This window comes from Panthera uncia, chromosome F1, assembly GCF_023721935.1.
Source record: "Panthera uncia isolate 11264 chromosome F1, Puncia_PCG_1.0, whole genome shotgun sequence".
Classification (NCBI taxonomy): Eukaryota; Metazoa; Chordata; class Mammalia; order Carnivora; family Felidae; genus Panthera; species Panthera uncia.
In genome coordinates this window covers 50516686-50525741 of record NC_064813.1, presented here as the reverse complement: position 1 = coordinate 50525741, position 9056 = coordinate 50516686, and the positions used below count along the sequence as shown (strand labels likewise).

Sequence of the window (9056 nt, the reverse complement as noted above, 5' to 3'; positions counted from 1 at the left end):
ATATATAAATAATTATATATTAATATATAATTAATATTATATTAATATTATATGTTATATAATTAATATAATTAATATTATAACCCTCCACCTGCTATAGACAGTGTTGTCTATGGGGAAGACAAAGGGAATGAAAATGAAATGCAGTAAACCATGAAACTAGTCCTTCCATTAGCATTAATTTTTTGAGAGATTCTTTGAAAGGTGAGAGTGAGGGAAATGCAGAGCTCATTCTGATCCTGGAAACATTTTTCTGTCTGGAAAACACCCTTAGCAAGAGTGAGTACCAGACTCCCAAACTCTGTGTGTCCCTTACTACATTGCTCTTCCTGAGGCAAGAATGAGATGGAGAACACAGAGTATGATGTGCGTGTTTCTAATGACAAACAGAAAAACACTCTCAACCGCAACCACACCAGTCTGCCTAAGAAACAATCAGGACACGACCCCTCATCACAGTCATGTCTGTTCCATCACTCACTCAAGAAACCCACAAGTCCTGGGATGTCACTTATCACCTATCCCTTCCATAGCTGCATAGTTCTGTACATTCCCTTATCCATCCCCCACATGCACCCTGTCCCAACTGCAAAATATTTATTGCCAATATAATTAAAATACACTCTATCTTTAATCTTTACCACTACTACCTCTCTCTACTTCCTTCCACTTCTGTCTCTTAACTGAACTATGCATCTCCCTTGAGAACATTGCTAGTGGCTGTTTTGTTTTATTTTGTTTTGTTTTTTTCTTTTCTTTCATACCACTCTTAAATTGAATTTATGAGATAGCTACATTCCTAACTCCTCCTTGCTGATTCCTGATCATTGTATTAGTCTTAGCCACATTGACCCCTGAAAACATTAAGCACAGAAATACGTATCATTAGACTATAACAGGTATCTTCAATAAGTATGATTATTTCAAAGGCTGTGATATCTTTGGCATGTAAATATGGCAAACTGTCTAACTTCATTCTTTTAAGTGGCATTTTCTTCCTCTGGTGGAAAACACAATTCTCAGTTCAGTTTTCACCAGAGCAGTGAGGTCCATAGACAAGTAGTTTCCATGGACAAGTGCCAGCCCATAAATTGTTATTATATGTCTGTAATGCAATAAATACAAAACTTGAAAAAACATTTGGAAAATTGTAATAACTTGATAACTACATTCATGTCTATTGAATCTGGTATCTTTAAAGGCTTCTATTTTGTATGTATTTTTATTCTATTTTTAAATCATTTATTATGGTTTAGAAAGTTATCAGTCTGCATTGCTTTGGGGAAAGTAAAATAATCAAAAAATCAAGATGAACATAACCGGCACCTCCGACCATGGTGGACCAGGTGAAGAAATTAGATTCCAATTCCAGCTGACAACTTCATCCACATGCACTCTCTACAGTACAGATACTGAGGGGCAGCCTCAAGGTTTCTAGCAAGAAAAAATTATATATATGATATAATATAAAATCATAACCGACATAACATAGCAGAACTTAGTACCAAGGAAATTAACCCAGCAGTGTGGCTCAGCCTGACCGAAGTTGACTATGTTCAAGCTGAAATAAACATACCATGCTGCTTGCAGGTAACAAGCTATCAAACAAGCTGCAGTGATGAAGGGAAGGCTGATCTCCGCCCAGAACAACCAAGAGAAAATATTGGTCTGTTGATTTTGAATTATTGAGAAGTTTCACTCACATTGGAAATAAAACTTATAGTATGTTATAATCCTTTATATGGTTCATAGTTAAGATAAAATAATGTGTAGTAAAAGCAAGCTAGTAATTCTACAATTAGGAGAAAAATCCATTTCCATAGATTTATCTATCTATTTGTTTCTATCTGTCTATCTATCAATCTAATATATACAAACATATATGTATGACCAAATCATTTGAACCACTTAAATGATCAGGCTCAATTTGTTATAAGCTATTAACTCATAGGAAACTCTTTTAAAAATAAAATTATTTTTTAAATTCAGGTTTGTAAGAAAAGAAAATATTATACTTTAAAGATCTGTAACAAACCAAGTTCATTTATTTTGTAATCTTAATCTGCAGTATTCCAGGAAAGTATTATAAGATTTGAGAAGTCCTTCCCAGATTCAACTACATATGGTAAATGAAACCATTACCTTTTCAGTTTAGGAATTCATAGATATGAAGTCACTGTATGAGCAGTAACTGTGGTTTGAAAACCCCACCAAACTCTGCCTTTTTTTTTTTCTGGAGCTGAGATGTAGAAGTACTGATTTTATTGAGAATGTCTAGATCTTGTTACTTGCATAGACACAGCTTTATTCATTTATTGAGTATTTTAGTGAAGTTATATTGAGTGCTTATTACTGTGTCAGGTAATGATCTAGGAACCAGGGTTATAGCAATGAATAAAACCAACAAAATTCTTATGTGCAGAAGAAGAAATTAAATCAAAGATGAAGATAAGACATGTTGAGACATTTCCAAAAGTTAAACATGAAAAATGTCATTGAGATCTGACTTCTGATCTGAGTTCTGAGAAGTGCAGTAAGCAAGCTTGTGGATATCTGGGGAAAGGGCATTTCAAGAGAAGAGAAGACCAGGTATAAGTGCCCAGAGGCAGAATTGTCCCAGGCATGCTGTAAAAACAGCATGGAAGCCAGCATGATTGTAACAAAGAGGGCAAGGGAGTAATGGTACCATATGCAGTCAAAGAAGGGGTAGCAGGTCACATAGGGCTTTGTATGTTTTTTCTGTGTGAAGATGGAGAGCTGTTGAGAGTCTTGGAGCAGAGGAGTGACATGATCGAAATGCTGAGTGTGAAACAACACTGTTACTATTCTATTGTTGTAGTAATCAATTAGGCTAAGAAAAATAAACTACTCAAATTTGTTAGAAGGCCTTGAAAACTTAAGTGACCCAGTGGTAATTCGATCCTCAGCTATGAGATGGTCAAAGATAGTCAAAATTTGGATTTCCTGATGGATTGGATAGGGGGTGTAGGAGAATGTGGTTGACTCTAACATTTCTGGAATTAGCACCTAGATAATTGTATCATAAACTGAACAAAGACCAGGTTTGTGATGAGTGAGGGTCAGGAACTCTGTTTTGTACACTGAGTTGGGCAACTTTTAATTATGCACATTATACATTGTCAAAGTGGTCCTTTGACACCAAGTTCTAGTTGATACTACTGAATAACATTGAACTTAGGCATGTGGTACAATAGCAAGCTCAACTTCAGTAGCATTTGTAATCTGTGCCAATAGGGCAATGCTAGCTTGTATAAGAATTTAAATAAATGTAATTATATTTAATTTTAATTTTTAAAAAATGAAAGAAAACTAGCAGAGTCAGAATGGTACCTATGATGAGAATGGAAACTTCATAAACTCCATACCATTTACACAAACATGGAAATCCCTAGGCATGGCAGAAGCCATAACAAACCTTCATCTTTTATCAAATGATACTGGATTTAAATGAATGAAAATAGTACCATTTATGAACTTGTACAAAAGTCTAACAGTGTATTTTAATGATGGTGCCTAAAGTTGATGGAGAATTTTAGACATTTTATGTTTCAAATTCCCTGAGAAAAGAGCTTCCTCTTACCCTATGAATATAAATTTCATGTTTAACTTTTGCACCCACATTTCAATACATATTTTCTGTTATTCTTTTATGTCAAAATGAGGTATTTACTTGACTAGACTTGATCTAGAGAGAAACTGCCATCATTAAGTCATGCGAAATCAATTGATCTCATAGAATAAAATTGGATGCATCATGTTCAGAGTCCTATTACTTTCTGCCTTAACTTTACTTTCAAAAAGAACCCTATTGAAGAAACAAAGAGAATATTTCAAAACTCTCTTTTGATGGAAAGGGAATATATTGCACAATATGGTTATCAGAAAGTAACAGGGAAAGAATTCTCATACCCTGGTTCTGAATTATCTTTATAATTAATTGATATATTTTACTTTATTTTATTTTATTTTATTATTTTTTATTCTTGTAATTATTTTATAATTCCCCATTTCAGCGATTCTTTTTGGGAGACTTAACCATAGGCTTTTTCATTCAGTTAAAATGTTAGAATCCATAGTAAAAGTTTCAGGAGTATTTTCCTCCCAACAAACTTCTATTTCTCTTTACAGTTAATCTGCAGGTGTATTTGATTAAGAGATAGACCACAATGAAGCCAGATTCTAACTTCTAGAGGTACTGTTGGAGTACCCAGCAGAATTACCACTATGTTGGGAGAAGATTATATTAGTGTTTAAGTGTATTAGATTTTTTTTTCTAGTAGATTTAGACTCAAGACACAGGGAATTGAAGTTTACTTTATAGAATATGAGAATTGTTGGGAAGCTAACAATTTCATGGAAATCATGAAAGACAAAAAATATTCTCTTAATGGGTTTGTTTCCTCTTAGCTTATACAAAATGAGAAAAATAAACTTAAATAATAGAAGTAAGTATACAAAATCAGCTGACAAAACAAGGAAATTAAAATTTAATATATAGTAAGAGTAAACAAAAAACAACATATTAAAATTAAGAAAACATGATAAAAGATTAAGCTAAATTAAAGGAAGAATTTTTACAATATACTAGACACAAAAGTGTTAAATGTAATAAAACATAAATTAAGCTAAAAGACACATGAAATGAGCAATTATTCCTCTTCCTTGCTATGCTTTTATGTGCAGGTACAATCTTTCATTGATTTAGGATAATCAACATATAAATTCCTGTATTTTGCCTTCCCTGGGCTGCAATTTCATAGTTATGTTTTGAATTTGGGTTCCAAGTTATTTTTTTTATTTGAACTGCACATTTTCAAAATATGCAGTCATTTCAGTGTTTGAATTCTAGCAATAATAGAAGATATACCACCATACAATTTTTGTTTCACTTATATTAAATTGAAACAAGATAGCTGTTAACAGATGTTTAGGAAAATATTTGTAGTAATTGCTACTATGTTGTCACTGCTAGGATATCAACCATATATAAGCCGATGAAAAGAAACAGACCAAAGCAGTTGTATTCTTAGGTCAGAAATGTCTCTCAAGTACTCATAAATGTACTTGAAAATGAAAGCTTTTAATTGTACCATAACTGGCAATTCTAAAATTGCAAACGTCACAGCAAGCTTAACCAAATGCAAAACTCTTTAGAATTCTTACTACAGGGAAGAAGTATATTTCAAACCCGGTCCAAGGACAGGATTTTAGCTTGCACAAGCTCTTTTTCAGCTATCTCCTTTGGCCATGATGATCACTTTTAAAATGCACTTCACTTATTCCTCTGACTAACCAAACTTACAAAAACTTCTTTGAGGTTTTAAATATTTAACCCAAAAGAAAATTTCACAGGATAAAAAGGATTTTACATAACTGCTTGTCCATTAATGAAGGAGGACTAAAATTCATGCATCTAGTAGCTAAGTAGAATTTCAACTTATAGAGCTCTAAGTTTACTTATTCAGTTAGTTTTACTCCAGAGAAATTGGAAATCTGAATGAAAGTAATCAGAGATAATCCTTCTAAGGGAGCAAAAAGGTTCTGAGGTTATTTTTTTTTAATCTAGGTTTTGTGGATTGGCTCTAAATTTAATTCTTCCAGTTTCTCAGTCCCAGATCTTGAAGTCATTCTTTATGGGTCTCTTTGTACACATCTCATCCAATGTATCTTTGATTACAGCTGTCTCTATCTTTGATTTATATGCAGAATCTAAATACTTAGCACCAACCACCTCAGCCCAAACCAGCCTCATTTCTGACTTGGACAATCTCTATATCCTCTAAATGGAAATGCTTCCTCTGTTTTTATGCTTGCCCCAAATAGATAATTCCCCAAATGATCTCATTTAAATATAGCAGATCTTGTCACTCCTGACTCAAATCCTTCCAAAGGCTTCCTATTGCTCTCAAAAAAAAAAATAAGTAAAAAGTCCGCTTTCCTTATCAACATTCTTTGCCTTCATTATGCCCCCTTTTCCTCTGCTTCTATTCATTCCTCTCTGTTTGGACCCAACTTTACCTCCATCCTATCATTTCAGCCTCACAACACAGATATCCCATCCCAGCCTTCACAGTGCTGGAGCCTGTGCTTAGACTGCTGGTCTCCAGTATCCATAAGACTTGCCTTCTTAGAGCATTTGAGGTTTCTGCTCAAATACTCAAATATCAAGTAAAGATATTTTTTAAAACAAGACCTCCTGCTCTCCATTCACTCATTCAACTTTGCTTATGCTAAATACAACTACCTGGATTCAACATTTTGTTTTATATTTATTTTGCCTTTTTCTACTATACATCTCTTCAAGAGATGTATAAGACCATACCTTATATGATCTCACACTAAGGTATATTTAAATAATTCAAAATAATAATAATAAATTTTAATTTTTTCCTGTTATCATGATTACCAAATGTAAGAAATGTAAATTAGAAGAAAGTTGCCAACATTACATATCACATATATCAATTGAATTATGCGTTCTCTTACTCTCTCTGCTTTGATTTTTGGTTTATTTCCCATTTATCAGATATTTACAAACATCTTTTTATTACATAGATTAGCAGAGTGGAAAGGTTCAAGTTTGTGGAGATTAACTGACCTTATTTTGAGTTCTAAAGTTTGTCAATTAAACACCATTGTGATTTTGCCCAAGTCACAATTTTAAGCTCTGACTTCTTTACCTGTGAAATGGATATAGTAATATACCCTAAAATTTCTGCAGTATAGCATTCTGAGCATTGACAATGAATTGGGACAATCTATATCAAGTATTTATGATTTTACCTTGCAAAAAGAGTCTTAAAAATTTTAAATAATTATCATTTGATATTTTTCCATTGGGTACACAAATATGGGTAATACATTTAAAAATGTCAAAATCTCTATTAAAAAAGGAAACATGATAGCAGTCTTCCCACAGGAGATTTGAAAAATAAATCATACTGTGATATATAAGATACTTTCAAACCTAATCAGCCGATTTACCTTGTGTTTGGGCTTTCATCTTAATATTATGTCCTTTATTATTCCTAATGTTAATTATTACATAGCTATCATGAATTCTTTCACAAAATTTTGAACAATTAATTCCTGGCTCAGAAAATTAAAATTAACTCATATTTAAATAATCACTTCTTATACGTTCTCTTTGGAAATAAAATCCTTATGTAAATATGATTATTTTTAAATAATCTGTTCAAAGCACAAATATCACAATTTTAAACATGAAATATTTTCTGGTCTAGTATTGACAGTACTAAAAAATTTGAATGAAAAATTCTTTCCATTTTTAATTTGTTTTCTTACTCATTGAACATCTAATAGTTAAGCAAGCACAATCTGAAGTATATGTATAGTATTATAAATAATAGATGGTAGACATTTTTAAATGACATTTCACAGGTTATGTCAAAGAGGTAAAGACACTGATACTATAAACAGATTGACATTATTAAAGTATCCCTCACCTATGATTATGTTAAATACATTTAGAGAATCACTCAAGATAAAGGAAAAGAACAGCTCTGAAATTGATTTGGATTTTTAAAAATTATAATCTTAAGAAAATTACTGAAACCTAGGAATTGGAATAAACATTACCTTCATGAGGCCATAACAGATGAAATTTTTTTTTGAAAAAAATGACTTTGAATGTTTACATATTTAATTCTGTGATTTTTTTATATCTAGTCCATTATTCTATTGCAGCATAGAAAACACCACTAAACATATTTCATGTGTTCACAATCTATAAAGATAATTATTTTCCCAAAATTATGTTACCAAGAAAGAAAACAGGTCAACATATCTAGATATTTTTAAGTCAAGAAAGGAGCTCATGGCCCACAAATTCATTTTGCCTTTAGGAAGAAAGATTTTCTTAATGCCAATTTTTACTGACCTTATTAGAATAAGAAGTATTTTTGATATGGCTAAATCATACCTATAACTTTTTCACATATGATTGAATAGAATTACATAAAACTTATTATGCTGTTCCTCGTTTGTATATAAAAGTAATGTAAGTTGTTTTATCAATAGTTTTTGTTTAGTTTGTGTTCATATATGAAGAAAGGTTTTATCAAAAAGATAATTAACATTTCATATTCTTGATAGTAGGACATATTATAATATTGAGTGTAAGAACCTTGTTTGTTATAAATTAAAACCCTTAAGTCATATTTTAATAGCATAAATAACTGGTAAATTAACAATTTGGCCCCTGAAATAGAGTGAGAATTAACTTGTTTGATAGAAAATGTAAATGCTAAGTATTTTAAACTGAATACATATCTATCTATGTCTTATTCATATTTCTACTTTTGAATTAAAATTGACATTCTATCTTAATTCCACATGCAAAAATTAGTTGCTTTATCATTATGGCTAGAGAAATAAAATATTTCTCTCTCAAAAAGAGAGTGGTCAAGGAATTTTAGAAAGAGAGGACACTTTTTAAGGATTTGCTTTGTATTTTTCCATCTTGCTTGAGATCAAGAATAAAGTAACCATATATATTCAGTAACCAAATAATGGCTTCAGTGTATAATGTTACTTTTTCCTCTTTATTCTGGGTGGAATTCTAGAATCTTGCAACAAAATGGTAAATAGATAAGTTCTGCCCTTATTCAATGAAGAAACAAGTACAATAGATAATTATGATGCAGCTTTGTGGTTCTATAATTGAAGAAGGGAGAAAAGAGTGAATTGAATAATATATTTATAAAATGAAAAACGTTATCTAAATTTTAAAATTATCTGATGAAAAGATTAACCATTTTGTTAAAATTATTTCAGTTGAACAAGAGAAATTCACTCTGTGTCTGTCCACTTGTGATGACTTCAAAGAATCTTTTAATTTTAAAAACAAAAATATTATTAATCCATAGTCTCTGGATTTGACCACTCATGATATATGGGGAAATAAACAGAAAGAAATAAAAATACAATATAAATAATAATTTGTGTTATAAATTTGCAAATAAAATATCACAAAACTTATGAAATAGAGTGGATAAATTTCCCTGAAAGACAGT

At 31.4% G+C, this 9056-nt stretch overlaps 1 pseudogene; it reads left to right on the top strand.

Annotated features, from left to right (window-relative positions):
* The first annotated feature begins 345 nt into the window (after nt 1-345).
* LOC125925815 (splicing factor 3A subunit 1-like) overlaps nt 346-9056 on the top strand; it is a 28720-nt pseudogene continuing 20009 nt past the window's right edge.